Source organism: Panthera onca, chromosome F1, assembly GCF_046562875.1.
Source record: "Panthera onca isolate mPanOnc1 chromosome F1, mPanOnc1 haplotype 2, whole genome shotgun sequence".
Lineage (NCBI taxonomy): Eukaryota > Metazoa > Chordata > Mammalia > Carnivora > Felidae > Panthera > Panthera onca.
In genome coordinates, this window is record NC_138355.1 from 45,499,450 (window position 1) to 45,516,438 (window position 16,989).

Genomic DNA, 16,989 nt, shown 5'->3' on the forward strand with positions numbered 1-16,989 from the left:
CTGAGCCAAAGTTGGACGCTTATCCGACTGAGCCACCCAGGCAACCCCCAAAATCCTATTCAATTTTTTAAGGCCCCACTCAAATGAAACCTCTTCTACAAAATCTTCAATGATTGTGTTAACTAGGAAGAAACGATGAATTCAAGAGACTATAGATAGACTCATATTCAGTTTACAGATTCAGTAATAGAGACATGTATTTATTCTTCAAATTGAAAAAGTAAAATTGGATCCCCATGTTACAACATACACAAAAATCACTTGCAAATGAGCTAAGGGCTTATATGTGAAAAGGACGTCTTTAGAACTTTTAGGAGAAAATATATGAGTATCTTTATGACCCCCAAACAGGGAGGAATCTCTTTAAAAAAAAAAAAAAGGAAGTGAAACATAAAGAAAATAGTTAATAAATCTGACTTCATTAAAAAAACTTCTGAAAAAAAAACAACTTCTGTTCATCAAAAGACAACATTAAAAAACTGAAAACAAGGTATAGATTTGAAGATTGGTAATACATAATAATCAAGAAGGATTAATGTCCAGATTATATACAGAACTCCTACAAATGGACAAGGAAAAGACTAACCAATAGAAAAATGGGCAAAAGATATGGACAGGCAATTCATAGGTGAGTAACCGTAGTCAATAGATACGAAAAAATGCTCGACCTTACTCTTAATCATGGAAACAGAAATCAAACCACCATAAGAAATTCTCACATCTATCAGGTTCGTTTTTTAATAGTCTGACAATACCAAGGGTTGGCAAAAATATGGAGCAAGACACTCCTATACACATTCGTGAGGAGTGTATATTCCCACAACCACTTCGGAGAGCACTGTGTTATGATCTGACAGCATTGACAATGTGTTTGTGACCCAATAATTCTACTCCCTGGAGTTCACAAGTACAAGAATGTCGATGGCAGCACTGTTTATAACAGTAAACGACTGGAAACACCTTAGTATTTATCAAAGGAGGAGGTGAATAAAAAATTGTGGTATGATCATTACAATTATGGGCTGAGTTGTGCCCCCCACCCATTAATGTGTGCAAGTCCTACCCCCTGAGCATCTCAGAATGTGACTCTATTTGGAGACAGGCCTTTTACGGAGGTGATTAAGGTAAAATGAGGTCATGGGAGTGGGCCCTAATGCATTATGGCTGGTGGCCTTATAAGAAGAGATCAGGGCACAGACAACTTACAGACCGAGGGGTCAGGACACAGCAAGAAGGACGCCATGTGCAGGCCAAGGAGAGGTATCAGAAGAAACCGAATCTGCCAACACCTTGATCTTGTACTTCTAGCACCCAGAACTGTGAGAAAACAAAGTTCTAGTGTTTAAGTCATCCAGTCTGTGGTATTCTGCGATGCCAGCCCTAGAGAAGCACACTTGCAATTAATTCTACAATTTAATATATTACGATACGGTATTACTCCACAATATTGAAAATTAACCATATGTGATTTAACATGGTGGAACTTCACAAACAATGAGGAAAAAATGCAAGTTGCAGAATACATACAGTTTGATGCCATTTACAAAGATTTTAAAAGCATAAAATTCTGAGGGAATATATACATATATAAATCCTAAAGGTCTAAAGAAGTGCATGGGAGAGGTAAATACGAAATTCAGAATAGTGGTTCCCTATGGAGTTGAAGGAGGGAGATGGGACTACTATAGGAAACCTTTTTGTAACAGGTAAAGTATCGTTCTTTAGGAAAAGTGGGGGGCGGGGGTGCCTAGGTGGCTCAGTCAGTTCAGTGTCCAACTTCGGCTCGGGTCATGACAGCACAGAGCCCGGACCCTGCTTCGGATTCTGTGTCTCCCTCTCTCCCTGCCCCTCCCTGCTCGCACTCTGTTGCTCAAAAATGAGTAAACATTAAAAAAAAAAAAAAAAAAAAAAAAAGGAAGAGTTACGGGGAAAAGATTAGATTCTTCTTTATACTTTTTTTTGTATGTGTGAAGTAGCTCATTATGAATTTTTAAGAAAGGCTATAATAATGCTGACTTCCAATTCCTTTAGAACTACCAGGGACTCTAGAAAAATCATCTCATTTAGCCATTTTATTCACAGACTGGGAAACTGTAGAACTGTGTAACTTTCTGGTTTCTAGAAATAGCTAGACTAAACCCAGGTTTCCTGTCTCTTTATTAAATAAACAGTTTTTGAGTATAGTTCTTAGGGAAGGAAGTGAGGATCACTGAGTTAGTTATGAGCTTAAGCTAATTTCATTTTCTTTTTAAGTGCATTTGATGAGCAGAAGAAATGCTATAGTTATGGCTTATTTTCATTAGAGCAAGTCATGTGATGAAGTTTTATGAAGTCCTTGGGAAAGGATAGCAAAATGTGTCCAGATATTGACCACAAGTAGGTAGAATCATTTGTGGTTTAAGAACAACATTCAAGGATGAATGATTAATCACGAATTAATATCAACCATGACAGGAAACGCTCTATTCTTAACCATGTCCTATTCAGCGTATTTATCAAGACTTTCAGTGAAGACACGTTAAAGATCTTAATCAAAATTTTTGCAAAATGTAAAAGAACTAATCCCTCTCAACCTTCCAGGCATGGTTAAGTGCAGCTCATCAAGCATTGCATTTACCACATCCTCCCACCCAAGTACTAACCAGGCGTGACCCTGCTTAGCTTTTGAGATCAGATGAGATTGGGAACGTTCAGGGCGGTATGGCTGTAGACCCACATTCTCCTTACCTGGACTGTCTGAGTCCTCCACTAGACAGATTCCAGGTGTTACTTGTTTTGGAATCTTCTAGGTTGGTGTTTGGCACACAGTAGGTGTTCAACAAATGTTTATCTTAAACAAAATGAATTGCATCACAGGATCATAATCCCAAGAGTCCAGGAGGCAATAGGAAGAGACCTAAACTAACCGGATACTATTTGAAAGATACAAAACAAACTCCTATTTGGGAATTAAACCAAAAAAGCACTCAAATTGATTGCATAAAAAGAGAGGGGAAACAGTGGAGACTGGTTCACCTAAAAAAGCCCCTCCCCTCTAATTTTTGAGAGAGGTGGTTGCTGACTTCAAGCTCTTTCAGAGCAACTGTGAAAAGGCATTACTTTTTCGGCTCATTTGCAGAGACCTAGATCTCCAGCTCTGCGTAAGGTTATGCCAGAAATAGAGCAAGGTGCAATGTGCAAATTAAGGGGGGGGGGGTGCCATTGCCCTATTTTATTTAGCATGGGTTTGTACCCAGTTCTGGGAACCACATTTTAAACAGAACAAACAGGTACTTGTTCAGAAGATGGTGACCAGGGTGGCTTGAAGCCATGTCAAGTAAGAAATAGTTGAAGGCTGTGAGATTTTTAGCTTGCAGAACAAGGCACAGGGTTAGAGATGGGACATGGTAACTGTCTTCAAATGACTGAACAGTATTCATATGGTAAAGAATGAAGCCTTACTCTACGTCTCCCAAGTGTAGAAATGAAACCAACGGAAACCGCAAAGTAACATACTTCAGCTCAGAAAATCCTCTAATATTTAGAATCATCCTGAAATCAATGAGAGGAGGTATTTGGGAGAGACAATACCATTTGGCACCTTCTGAGGTGGAAGTTGGCCAACCTGAGAGGTTTGTGGCAGGAGCTTTTATATTGGGACTCGATGACCGGGTTGCTGATCCAAAGAAGCTCCACCTCCCTCGTTCTTTGCACCTCTTCCAGCATTTATCACATATCTTGTTGTTATTCGTGTATATCCTAGTTCTATTTCCCCCAACGAGCGACAACACTAAGATGCTGTTTGCCCTCTGCAGCCACTATCTCTGGGGAATAAGAATGAATACGTTAACTTTGAGAAACAGAGGAAGTGGTGTTTTTTGGAAGAGCGGAAGGCTTCCTCTGACTACGCTATTAGGTTTCTTCCATCCTCGATTTTTGATGTCCTAGGACACATCTGTAAATACCATCAGACTCTGCGAGCTCCTCAAACGTTTTCTCTTGAAACTTCACAACTCAGTCTTCCAAGTCCTGCGACTCTCTCCCCGGCCTGGCCTCTACTCTATGGTGGGGACACCGCAGTCTTTCTGCCTCTCTAGCCCTCCAGTGGCGTCTCTATGGTTTCCGGAGGCCTCACCGGAAGCCCTGGTGTGAGATGGGTTCAGGAGGCCGGAAGTTGCGCCCTCACTACTCGCCGTTTCAAAATGCTGCTGAGGCCTTAGGGCCTGAGACTGACGCCCCCTCCCCCCCCCCGGGCTCGGCGGGGGAGCGACTCATGGAGCGGCCGTAAGGTGTGGCTCTTGGGTTTCGGCGGCCGGGTCCCGGGCGGCTGGGGGCTGGGAGGCGGGGAGCGGGCGGCGGTACGGCCAGTTCGGCGGGCCTCGGAGCCGGGGCAGCGGGCGGGTGGAGCTTGAGGCGTGGGTGGCGGCGCGGGCGGAAGAAGGGCTGGTGGGGGAAGGGTTCTGCGTTGAGGCCCCGCGGAAGGTAAAAATGGAGGTAGACTGACGTGCTTGCTGCAGTTCGGCCGGCTGGTTTACAAGTCGGAAATCGAAATCGTCGGTCGACGATGTTTTTAACTGGACGCAAAATTGGAGAAATACTGAGGCCCTTTGGAGGAAAGAGATGGGCGCAGAGGGAGGCGGGAAGAGTGACACTGAGGTGTCCCAAGAATTGAAGGTAGTAACTTTCAAGGGCTTGCGCGCCATCTGTGCCCGATGCACTCGAGTGCTTGTTTGAAGAAGGCTGGTTTTGGGGCCACACCCAGACCCGCCCAAGCAGAACATCCGGAGATGGGGCTCCGGAATATATATGTTCATCAGCGCACCCCCCAACTGAGTTTTGTACACCGTGAAGTTTGAAAACCACTGTCTTAAAGCGACACCCGGAGAGGATGCTATTGCTCTGCCCCGTCATTAGGAAATCTCTGTGTTGGTGAGGAAGCCCCTTCACGCTGAACAAGTATCTGTCAAACGTACTTGGTGCCTTTGGTGGGAAGTATTACTACCTTTTGGTTTAGGTGTTGTCTTCTCCCTCCTTCTATCAGGAATCTCTTGATACGAAAAGGCAATTGAGTTTAAAAGTGTTTATTTCACAGGATTTTGTTTGACAGTACCGGTTACGATCACACATTTTCGTTGTTTGAAATAAATAAGTAAGTGCCTGAAGTTAAAAAAAATGCACACAATACAGAAGTGTGTACAGTTTTAACTGTTCATCAACCCTAACGGGGTCTCTCCTCAGGCTAGCTGCTGTTAACTGCTTGATGTTAACATCCGTCCTGATTTTTCCCTACAGTACTCACATTTTTAAACAACAGTGGGGTCACATTGTACGTATTGTGTATGCACCTTACGTTTTTAAGATGATAGCAGGGACACCTTCCATCCAATATACGTGTAAGGCTTTCTTTTAAATATTTGCACAGTATTGCGTTATAGAGTTTGTACAACAATTTTGTTCCTCATCAGTTCCTCATGGATGGAGTTTTAGGTTGTTCCTGGCCCGTTGTTTGTTTTGCAAACTATGTAGGAGTATACTCTTGCTACACACTTGACCTTTGTAGGTGCCTAGCAGACTTTGTAAGAACTGAAACAACATCTGAATAGAACAGTAGTTGTTATTTTTTTTTTTAAGTTGTTTTTATTACTTTCAAGTATGTAGTTGAAAGAGAATCAGACAGTACTGTTTAGTAGAGGCCCTTAGGGCTTTAAAGAATTAAGAATGATTATTCCTGCTAACTTCTGACAAGAAGTCTTTAATTCAGTCTTAAAATCACAGTTGTCTTCAAAGGTAGAAATTTGAAGATGAGGTGTAGGAATCTCTTGGACTACATGTCGGCTGAAACCAGGCTTGCATTATCATTGAGAGATGAGTAAGACAATTTTGATCCTCTGTGGTTTCAGTCCAGTAGAGGACACGATAAAAACCTAAGTGGTAATAGAGGTGCTCTGGTGACATCTTCCCTTGGAGAATCAGAAGGCCTTGACCAAGGAAGTGATTTTTGACCTGGGTAGAATAAGAATTGTCAAGAGTAGAAAATAGATCACAGAAGAGGAGAAAGGACAAGCGCCAAGGCAGTGGGTTTCCAGCTTTTTTAACAATGATGCCCAGTAAAAAAAACCGTTTTATGTTGTGACCCAGTACACACAGGAGGGGTAATGAATGGTTAAGCTCTGGCTCTGCAGCCAGAGTGCTTGCGCTCTAAGACCACGATTTTCAGCAAGTTAGTGTCTTCCCTGCCTCCGTTTCCTCTTCTGAAGTGCGGACAATAATATATTTACCTAGTAGGATTTCTGTATGGATTAAGTAAGTTATTGCAAAAAAGTGCTTTAAAGAGTGCCTGATACAAAGGTGCTTAACTGTGTCGTGTTGGCTTTTTTTCAATAACAGAAGCAGGTTCCACAAAACAAAACTTAACCTTTGTTATTTACTTTTATTTTCTATTCTGTTCTGTTTCATTAATAGAGGGGAGGGATTAAGACCAACTGGGGTACAACTTGTAGTTTGAAAAACTCAGTACTAAAAATACCTGGGAGGTGAGTGATAAAAGGGCTTACGGATTCAAGAAACTGAGTTCATCATTCATCATGGTAGATACTGAGTGGTGGAAGTGAAAACTTGAAGTGGAAATCGAGGTGGAACGGAGAGAGTAAGTTGGAGACAGATCACGGAAGCTGATGTACACATACCCAGTGAGGGGAGGGGAGTGAGTTTCTGGAAATGAAAACGCCTTGTGAGTCAGCTCTATAGACCCGTGTGGGACAGTCCTTCACTCTTGAGATGCACTGAAAAACCAGGGTATTTTGGCCTGCCCTGGGCTGTTCCTAGTTCTGCTGTGTTGTGGACCAAGGTGGTGGGATGACTTCCTTTTCAATAAACACATCTCTCTTGAGGAAGAGTCCTTTTGGTTTTTTTTAATTCCTATTTTCTTTTTTAACTTGAGATATAGTTAACACACAGTGTTGCATTACTTTTAGGTGTAGTGTAGTGGTTCGACAACTCTATATGTTATGCTATGCTCGCTACAGGTGCAGCTACCATATATCACCATACAACGCTAGTATAATACCATCGACTATATTCCTTATGTGGTACCTTTTATCTGTGTGCCTTATTCATTCCATTCCTGGAAGCCTGTATTGCCCACTCCCCTTCACCCATTTTGCTCATCCTTCCACCTCCTCCCTTCTGGCAACCATCACTTTGTTCCAGGGAGAGTTTTTTTGAAAGCAAGAAAAAACTGCAAAAAGGACTTTGTTCCCTCGTTCATTTAAAAGTAGGCAAATTCTTTCCAGCTTTTTATACTCCTTCCTGAGGTTCATTATTAGCTGTAAAGAAACAAACTTCCAGAGAGCCAAAACAGTACCAATTAGTGATGTAGATTCTTTTTTTTGGAACTGGAGTGTTTCCTAAGACTACTAGTTTTTTCAAGATGCAGGCAATAAACAATGTTTGTGATTTCTTTCCATTTGGTGTATACCATTTAATAAAGTAAAACCTCTTGTTCTAATTCAATATTTTTTCTATTTTTCTCAACGTTTTAATGAAATATTGTTTAAAACGTTCTTGAGGGAGAGCAAGAGTGAGTGGGGGAGGGCAGAAAGTGGAGGGAGAGAATCCCAAGCAGGCTCCACACAACCCCGTGCAGGGCTCCATCCCGCAAACAGTGAGATCGTGACCTGAGCCAAAATCAAGGGTCAGATGCTTAACTGACTGAGCCACCCCGGGGCCCCATTAATGAAATTAAAAAAAATTTTTTTAATGTTTATTTTTGATAGAGCACAAGTGGGGCAGGGCCAAGAGAGAGGCAGACACAGCTAAGCTGTTAGCACAGAGCCTGACGTGGGGCTTGTGAATTCGGACACTTAACTGACTGAGCCACCCGGGTGCCCCCTTTAATGAAATATTTTAAAGCATATCACAAGTGTGTCATTTTACCTTTAAATATGTTAGGATGTATATCTTACCAGGTCAGGATTTAAAAAAAAAATTACCATAGTGCCTTTTTACTACAATTAACAGTTTCTTAATTAACCTAGTACGTAACTCAAAATTTCATGATTGTTTAGGGAAAAATGGCATTTTACAGATGATTTGTTTGAATCAGGACCTGAATGAACAAGATACACACGCTGTGTTAGGTTTATGTTTTTTAAGTCTCTATGATGGTCTCCCCCCTTAAGTGTATTCCGCCACCAGAGATCCTGTAGAATTTCCCATGATCTGGGTTTGGGTAATTATTTGCTTTTGGTATTACTTATTCCTTTACTCTCCAGTTTTCCTACAAACATGTAGTTAGTAGTTAGATCTAGAAGCTTGTTTCGTTGTTTTTTTGTCAGGAATACTTCGTAGGAGGTCGGAGCTTCTAGGTCCTTCCTGTTGCTTCACATCAGGAAGTATACGATGTGTGAATGATGCTCTTTTAGAGAGTTTTGTCAGTGGTCAAGTGCTCTCAGCCTTCTCCATGTGTTTTAAAGTTCCCCCTCCCCCAGCCTTTTACTTTAATGGTTTAGCATCTATTAATGATTGTTGAGGAGGTGATGCTTAACCTGAGACTAAAAGGTCTAGGATGAGTTAGTCTTGCGCAGAACTCACACTGCTATAAATGAAGGAACGATGTGTGCAAAGGCCCTGAAGCAGGAAGTAAATGCTCTGAGAAACTAAAAGATCAGTGTGGTGAGGTGCAGGGAGCATGGAGAAGAACATGAGGTACAAGAGGAAAGACTGGCAAGACTGGGGCTAGGTTCTGTATTTATCTTTAGAGCAATAGCAAGCTATGGAGCAGGGCTTGGCACTGTAGGATTGGTTTTGTTTAATTTTTTTTTTTTTTTTTTTTTTTTTTTTAATCCTTCTAGCTGTAGTGTGGAGTTTGGTTTGAAGGCAGTTAGACCAGTTAAGAATCTATTTCAGTGATGCATGCGAAAAATAACACTTTTTGGTTTGGGGAAATGGTCATGTAGATGAAAAGAAGGGTGGTTTTGAAAGATTTAGAAGTTAAAATTGATCAGGTTTCATGATGTGAGAACAGGGGAAGAGGGAGACACAATGACTTCTGACTTTCTGGTTTGAGTAACTGAATGTAACTACTAACTGGTAGCATAGTGGAAAAGGATAAACTTTAGACTTGGGCAAGTTATTTGACTTCTTTAAGGCTGAGCTTTCTCATGTAAGGAGCAGGTAGCAATACCTAACCCTGCTGTAATCAAGAGATTCCAAGGGGTGCCTTGGTGGCTCATTCGGTTAAGTGTCCGACTTCAGCCTAGGTCATGATGTCACCTTTCCTGAGTTTGAGCCCCACGTTGGGGTCTGTGCTGATAGCTCAGAGCCTGGAGCCTGTTTAGGATTCTGTGTGTGTCTCTGTCTCTGCCCCTCCTCCATTCGCACTCTGTCTCTCTGTCTCTCTCAAAAATAAATAAACATTAAAAAAAAAAAAAAAAAAGATTCCAAGTGGGAAAGGGACAAGATCTTGCTTTGGATTCAGAGCTTGTCATTTGACTCCATTTCTCACATATGCCTTGAACAGTGCCTTTGCTGGTATTTGCTTTCCCATTCTTTCCACTATTCTGCCATTTTAAAATCCTTCCACTCCTGTCTCCATTCCCTCTCAGTCCTCCTTTGCCTTGCAATCAAAAGCACTGTGTCCTACACTTAACTTCCATGGGCCTTAAAGCAATGCCTTTTTTATGGCACAACACTTTTTACCGGGTGTTAAAGCAAAGTAGGAAAGGCTTATTGAAGTTTAAATTCTTCAGACCTGTCAAGTGGTTAATTCTTGTTCCCACCAAGATGCTGCATGACTCCTGGCTCCCTCCCAAAGTCATCCGTATAGGAACTGTAATAGGAAAATGCCGTGAAAAATAAATGCATGAGGTAGGCTGTTTTGAACTTGTGTGTGTGTGCATAGATGGGACAGTGTTTCATCTGGGACAGGAGTCAGCCAGGTATGGCTGTAAGAGAATAAAACCATGGGGGAAGGGAACTGCTGGAATACTACTGTAGTTTCTCCCCTGCCTCATTACCTTGGAGTTCACCTTTTTCTACGCTTGTGACTCGGAGCTCTAGTCCAGCTTTCCTCAAGAGTGAATTAGGGCATTTCAGAAGCATACACTTGTGTGAAGTTGATGAAAAACAGGAGATGACTGACTTTAGACCGTCACTTCTCTGTCCCTTACCTTCTTAAGCCTTAGGTCTCCCGAATTCTATCCTAATACTGCTTCCCCTTGGAGAACAGAGGGTAAGTCTTTGATCTGGGTAGTGATGGCATGGGGTGGAGAGTGATTGTGGTTTCCTGGTGTTTGGGACTTTCTACTTTAGTAGTAGTTCTTCTTTTAAAGGTTTTATTTTTAAGTTATCTGTACACCCAACGTGGGGCTCAAATTTATAACTCCCAGATCAAGAGCTGCACGCTCTACCAACTGAGCCAGGCAGGCACCCCTAGTACTTATTTTCTACCTTACTCCAGCTTACTGCAGCCCTTGTGGGCTGGAATCTGGCCTTGCCCCATATTCTTTGCCTGTCAGGGTATCTGCTATCCTCTAGGGAAAAATAAACAGAGACAGTTGAAAAGCACAGGTATTTCAAGAGAATAATGTATAAGTTTCATTGGAACAAGCAATAGAACAGATGGACCAAGAGTTTAAAGCTAGACTGGTAATTATTCTAAAAGAAATAGGGAAGATCTTAACTTGAAACGTGAATAAGCAGGGACTGAGAGAACCAAGTGGAAATAGTAGAGTTGAAAAATGCAGTGGTTCAAATAACAGAATGGATACAGTTAATGAATTAGAGCTCCAGGTTGAGAAAATCTTCCAGAACAAAAGAAGGAAAGGACAAAAAGAAAATATAAAAGAAAAACTAAAAGGTAAGGAAAATAGATGTAGAGGTACTCACATCTAAATAATAGAGATTTTTAAAAAAATTTTATTTTTTAATTTAATTTTTTAAAGATTTTTTTAAAAAATGTTTTTAACATTTATTTATTTTTGAGACAGAGAGAGAGCATGAACAGGGGAGGGTCAGAGAAAGAGGGAGACACAGAATCTGCAACAGGCTCCAGGCTCTGAGCTGTCAGCACAGAGCCCGGAGCGGGGCTTGAACCCACGGACTGCGAGATCATGACCTGACCCGAAGTCGGACGCTTAACCGAGTGAGCCACCCAGGCGCCCCCTAATTTTTTAAAGATTTTATTTTTTTATTAAAAAATTTTTTAATGTTTATTTTTGAGAGAGAAAGAGTGAGTGAGTGGGGGAGGGGCAGAGAGAGAGAGACAGAGAATCTAAAGCAGGCTCCAGGCTCTGAGCTGTTAGCACAGAGCCGATGTGGGGCTGGAGCTCAGGGACCACGCGATCATGACCTGAGCAGAAGTCGGACGCTTAACTGACTGAGCCACCCAGGCGCCCTTAAAGATTTTATTTTTAAGTAATACACCCAACATGGGGCTCAAATTTACAACCCTGATATCAGGAGTTGCATGCTCCACCAACTGAACCAGCCAGGTGCCCCTAAATAGTAGGAATCTTAAATAAAAATGAAAAGGAGGGGGCACCTGGCTTGGCTCAGTTGGAGGAGCATTTGACTGTAGATCTGGGGGTCATGAGTTCAAGCCCCACGTTGGGCATGGAGCCTACTTAAAAAAAAAAAAATGGAAAGGGAGGACATCCTTGAAGAAATAGTGGGAAAAATAGTTTTCTTTTAGAATTCAAAACAAAAAGATGAATGTCCTCAGAGGGAAAGTTTCCTTAGAAGGCTGAAGATGAGAGATCAGGAAAAATTTGCTTCTAGTATCATTGTAATGAAATTTAGAAGTAACAAAGCAAAAGAAGCCTCAGAGAGAAAGAACAGATTACTACAAGGAACAAGAATTGAAACCAGTTTTGAACAGCATTACTAAATACAGGAAAACAAAAAAGTGTTTGCGGAGTTTTAAAGAGAAACTTAGAATCTTTTTTTTTTTTTTAAATTTTTTTAGCGTTTATTTATTTTTGAGAGAAAGAGCATGAGGGGGAGAGGGACCGAGAGAGAGGGAGACACACAGTTGGAAGCAGGCTCCAGGTTCCTAGCTGTCAGCACAGAGCCCAATGTGGGGTTCGAACTCACGAACCGTGGGATCATGACCTGAACTGAAGTTGGACACTCAACCGACTGAGCCACCCAGGCGCCCCGAGAGAAACTTAGAATCTTATACCCAACCACATTCATTTAAATAGGAGGGGAATGATAAAAATATTCTCAGGTGTATGAAGTCTTGGAAGCCTTGCCATACAAAGACCCATATTGAACATAGTTCTGGATGAAGTACTGAGAGATTCAAATCTGAGACATGTTACAAGAAGATATATGAAGTAAAGGTGATTATAGTTCTTTGATATTTATTGTAAGGGCTAAGGCAAAAAAAGAAGAGAAAAATACATCTATTCCAGAATTTAAAGTCCAGGTGGTATCATGCTAAAGTTCTTGTCTTACTAGCAGGGTGATGGAGAGAGAATTTTTAAGAAAGGTAACATATTAGAAAGAAGCATAGGAAGAGTAGAACAGACGAATGCTAAGTCAAGGTGGTAGGAACAGATCCATATATATATTAATTACAGCGAATGGACTAAATTTACTAGTTAAAGGTAAAAACTGACAAGGTGGATTAACCCTCCCGGCCCGACCCAAAGTCCAGATACATGCTTTTTACAAGGGACACCCCAAAGGTTTAATGGCATTTAAAGATGGAAAGAAAAAGATTGAGAAAATACATACCTGGAAACCTAAAAGGAAGCTGGCATGACCTTACTAATGTTAGGTAAAATATACTTTAGGACAGTGTGTTAATTGGGGTGGAAAGAATTACTACATAACGATAATCACTATATAATGGCAGTATAGCGACAATAATATAATGACAGTTCACCAAGAATATACAGCAATTTAAAGCATGCATGCCTCTGATTAAAAGTCTTTAAAATAGATGATGCAGAATTGGTAGAACTCACACTGGGATAAATGGACAAATCCACCATTATAGTAGATTTTATTACATCTCTCTTAATTGTAGGTCAGGCTGATAAATTAGATGTGTAAGATTGTAAAAAGTCGACAGGCTTAACCTAACGTACATGGAGTTTTGCAAGCATATTTTATACAATGGTCACCAACTAGACCAGGTGAAAGCCTTAAAAATTTCAAAGAACTGGGGTGCCTGGGTGGTTTAGTCCGTTGAGTGTCTAACTTCAGCTCAGGTCATGATCTCACAGTTTGTGAGATTGAGCCCTGTGTCAGGCTCTGCCCTGACAGCTCAGAGCCTGGAGGCTGCTTCGGATTCTATGTCTCCCTCTTTCCCTGCCTCTCCCCTCCTTGTGCTCTGTCTCTCTCAAAAATAAATTAAAAAAGAAAAAAATTTTCGAAGAATAAGTTTTACAGAGAGGATGATATTGCCCTACAGTGCTTTTAAATTAGGAGTTCAAAAACATAAATTTGGAAAAATCACTGCATAGGCATAGCTATAAAGCTCATGGCTTTATAAAATTATGGAAATTTAAAAATATACGTGAGTGGTAATGAAAACTTCATATAGCAAAATCTGTGGGCTGAATTAAAAATTGTGCTAGGGTGGGAGGGGGAAGGAATTTTAGTCTTAAGTATTCAAATTATAAGAGAAGGGGTAAGCTAAATGTCTTAAGAGATCAGGAAATGACCAACAATAAATTTTTAAAAGTAGAAGAGGTAGTAAAGATATAATATCATTAATATAAAGGAAGATGCATTTGTATACAGATAGAAAGAGAATACCATCAATTATGTGCCAATAATTTTGAAAACTTAGACAAATGCAAGAAGAAATAACAAGCTTGAAAAATCTAATATTTATTAAAATGGTTGGGGGTGCCTGAGTGGCTCAGTCTATTGAGCATCCAGCTCTTGATTTCGGCTCAGGTCATGAACCCAGGTTCGTGGGATCGAGTCCCTCATTGGGCTCTGGGCTGAGCATGGAGCCTGCTTAAGATTCTCTCTCCCTCTGCCCCTTCCCCGGCTCATGCATGTGCACGTGCTGTCTCAAAATAAAGTGATTAAAAATCTTCCCACAGGGGCGCTTGGGTGGCTCAGTCGGTTAAACGTCCGACTTCGGCTCAGGTCATGATCTCGCGGTTCGTGGGTTCGAGCCCCGCATCCGGCTCTGTGCTGACAGCTCAGAGCTTGGAGCCTGTTTCCGATTCTGTGTCTCCCTCTCTCTCTCTCTGACCCTCCCCCATTCATGCTCTGTCTCTCTCTGTCTCAAAAATAAATAAATGTTTAAAAAAAAAAATCTTCCCACAAAGAAACACTGAGTTTTATGTTTCAAAGGTGAATTCTACCAGTCTTTCAAGGACCAGACCATCTCAATTTTGTGGAGTTTTTTCCCCTGGCAATAGAAAACTAGGGACTATTCAATTTATTCTAGTAGGCCTGCTAGCCCTGATAACCAAACTAGACAAAGACATGGCTGGAAAATTGCAGACCCATTTCACTCCTTAATATAGACTTTACAACTTAAACAAAATAGCAATAGTGTACAAAATGCAATAGTGTACCAATAGTGTGCAAAAAAATAATACCCCCAAACCAAGTGTGGTTTATCTCAGGTGTGTAAGGATTTACTTTGGTTTTAATTTTTTTAATGTTTATTTTCTGAGAGAGAGAGAGACTGAGTGCAAGCAGTGGGGGGACAGAGAGATGGGGAGACACAGAATCTGAAGCAGGCTCCAGGCCCTGAGCTGTCAGAGCAGAGCCCGACGTGGGACTCGAACTCCATGAACCGTGAGATCATGACCTGAGCCGAAGTCAGGCAGCAAACCGACTGAGCCACCCAGGCACCCTCTAAGGATTTAATACTAGAAAGTCCCTAAATGAAGTTCCAGAGTCATCACATTAATAGATTAAAAGAAAAAAAATTATGATCATTTCAATAGCTACAGAAACAATATTTTACAAATCACTTTTCCGTGATACATTTTTGTTAATGAGGAAGGAAAGGAACTCTTCTAAACTAATAAAGAGTAGCTGTTAAAAAACAAACATGATATGGGGAAACATTAGAAGCACTTCCTTTAAAATCCGAGACAAAGATGCCCATTATCATTAATGTGTATTTAACATTGTATTGACAGTCCTAAGCAGAAGACAGAAGAAATTAGGAGCACAAGAATTGGAAAGGAGGGAATGAGATTTTATTATCTGCAGATGATATAACATTTACATAGAAAACAGAAACTTCTACAAATTATTAGAAAAAATTATGTAAAGAAAGATAATTATGTAAACATATGTAAATTTTATCCAAGTGACTGGATAAAAGATTAATGAAAGTCATTTGTATTTCTGTATATATGCAAAAACTACTAAAAATCATAAAGAGAAAGCATCACAGTAATATCAAAATGTGCTTTAGAAATTCTAACACAAATATGTTAGATCTTTAAAGGGAAACACAATTTTACTAAAAGTAATTAAATAATAGAGAAATATATGATGTTAATGATTGGAAAACAATTTGATCTGTATATTAAATGTAGTTTCATTCAGAATCCCAACAGGGATTTTGATGGAACTTGATAAGTTGATACTAATCACATGTACATGATTCCATATGAATATGGAAGAGTTAAGGGGGCAGGGATGCAAACTGGTGCAGCCACTGTGGCATAGAGAATGGAGGTTCCTGAAAAAGTTAAAAATAGAATTATCCTCTGATCCAGTAATTGCATTACTGGGTATTTACCCCCGAAATACAACAACATTAATTCAAAGGGATACATGCTCCCCTATGTTTATTGCAGCATTATCTACAATTGCCAAATTATGGAAGCAGCCCAGGTATCCATCAATAGATGAGTGGATAAAGAAGATTGGTATTTATACACAATATATTGGAATATTATTCAGCTATAAAGAAGGGAAATCTTGCTATTTGCAACAATATGGATGGAGCTAGAGAGTATAATGCTAAGCGAAATAAGTCAGAGAAAGTCAAATACCATATGCTTTCACCAATGTGGAATTTAAGAAACAAAACAAGCGTAGGGAAAAAAAGAGACTAAGAAACAGACTCTTGTAGAGAAACTATAAAACTGATGGTTACCAGAGCAGAGGTGGGTGGGGGGGGGTGGGTGAAATAGGTGATGGGGATTAAGGAGTACACTTACCATGATGAGCACTGAGTAATGTATAGAATTGTTGAATCAGTGTATTGTACACATGAAACTAATAGAACACTGTATATTAACTATACTAGAATTTACATTGAAAACTTAAAAAGGTAGAGCGCCAAGAATATCTGGTCACTTCTGAAAAAGAATAGGGAGGAGGTGGAGTGGGAAAAAAACAGGGAGAAGACTTGATTAACTGGATAGACTCATTATAAGATAGGAATTAAAACAGTGTTAAATAAGCACTAGAAAGATTGATCATTGGGAATGTGAGGGATGAGAAGATTGATAAATGGAATAGAGAACTCGTAAACATCCATTTTGTAAAATTCTGTGTATTGAGGTCTAATGGGCAAAAATTACTGTGTGGGGACTTCAGAACTCTTTTGAGTTGAAATCTTGACTCTAGTAGTTCACTAAATTGTATTATCTTGTGTTATCTCTTGCCTTAGATGTAAAACAAAGGCAATAATATTGTGTATGTCAGAGGATTATTAAGTGGGTTAATATATGTGTCTGGTATAGAGTAAGCTCTGTGTGAGTCTGCCATTTGTTTTGATTATCTAAACCACAACTTAGTTAAAACAACAGCCATTTTATTTATTTATTCTGTGGTCTGAGTTGAATGGTTCTTCACTTGTCTGCCTGCAGCTGTAGTCAGGTGACAGCTGGTGCTGGAATGTCCCATGATATGTGGTGCTTTGGAGGGAATGGCTGGAAGGCTGGGCTCAAATGCACAATTGATACTCTCCACTTGGTCCTTTTGTGTGATCTCCAGTAAAGGAGTCAGATTTTAGAGGCCTCCAAAAAGCACAAAAAATGAAGCTGCGAGGCTTGGAATTGGCAC

The 16,989-nt window shown here is 40.5% G+C and overlaps 1 protein-coding gene across 3 annotated transcripts in view; it reads left to right on the top strand.

Annotated features, from left to right (window-relative positions):
• Nucleotides 1-4,126: 4,126 nt before the first annotated feature.
• MDM4 (MDM4 regulator of p53) overlaps nucleotides 4,127-16,989 on the top strand; it is a 42,895-nt gene continuing 30,032 nt past the window's right edge. Inside the window, exon 1 of one of the 3 annotated variants that reach the window (XM_081791919.1) lies at nucleotides 4,127-4,268. The gene's annotated coding sequence lies outside the window, so the exon portion shown is untranslated. The remainder of the gene's footprint in view (nucleotides 4,269-16,989) is intronic. The other 2 variants (XM_081791920.1, XM_081791918.1) reach the window with 2 other exon arrangements.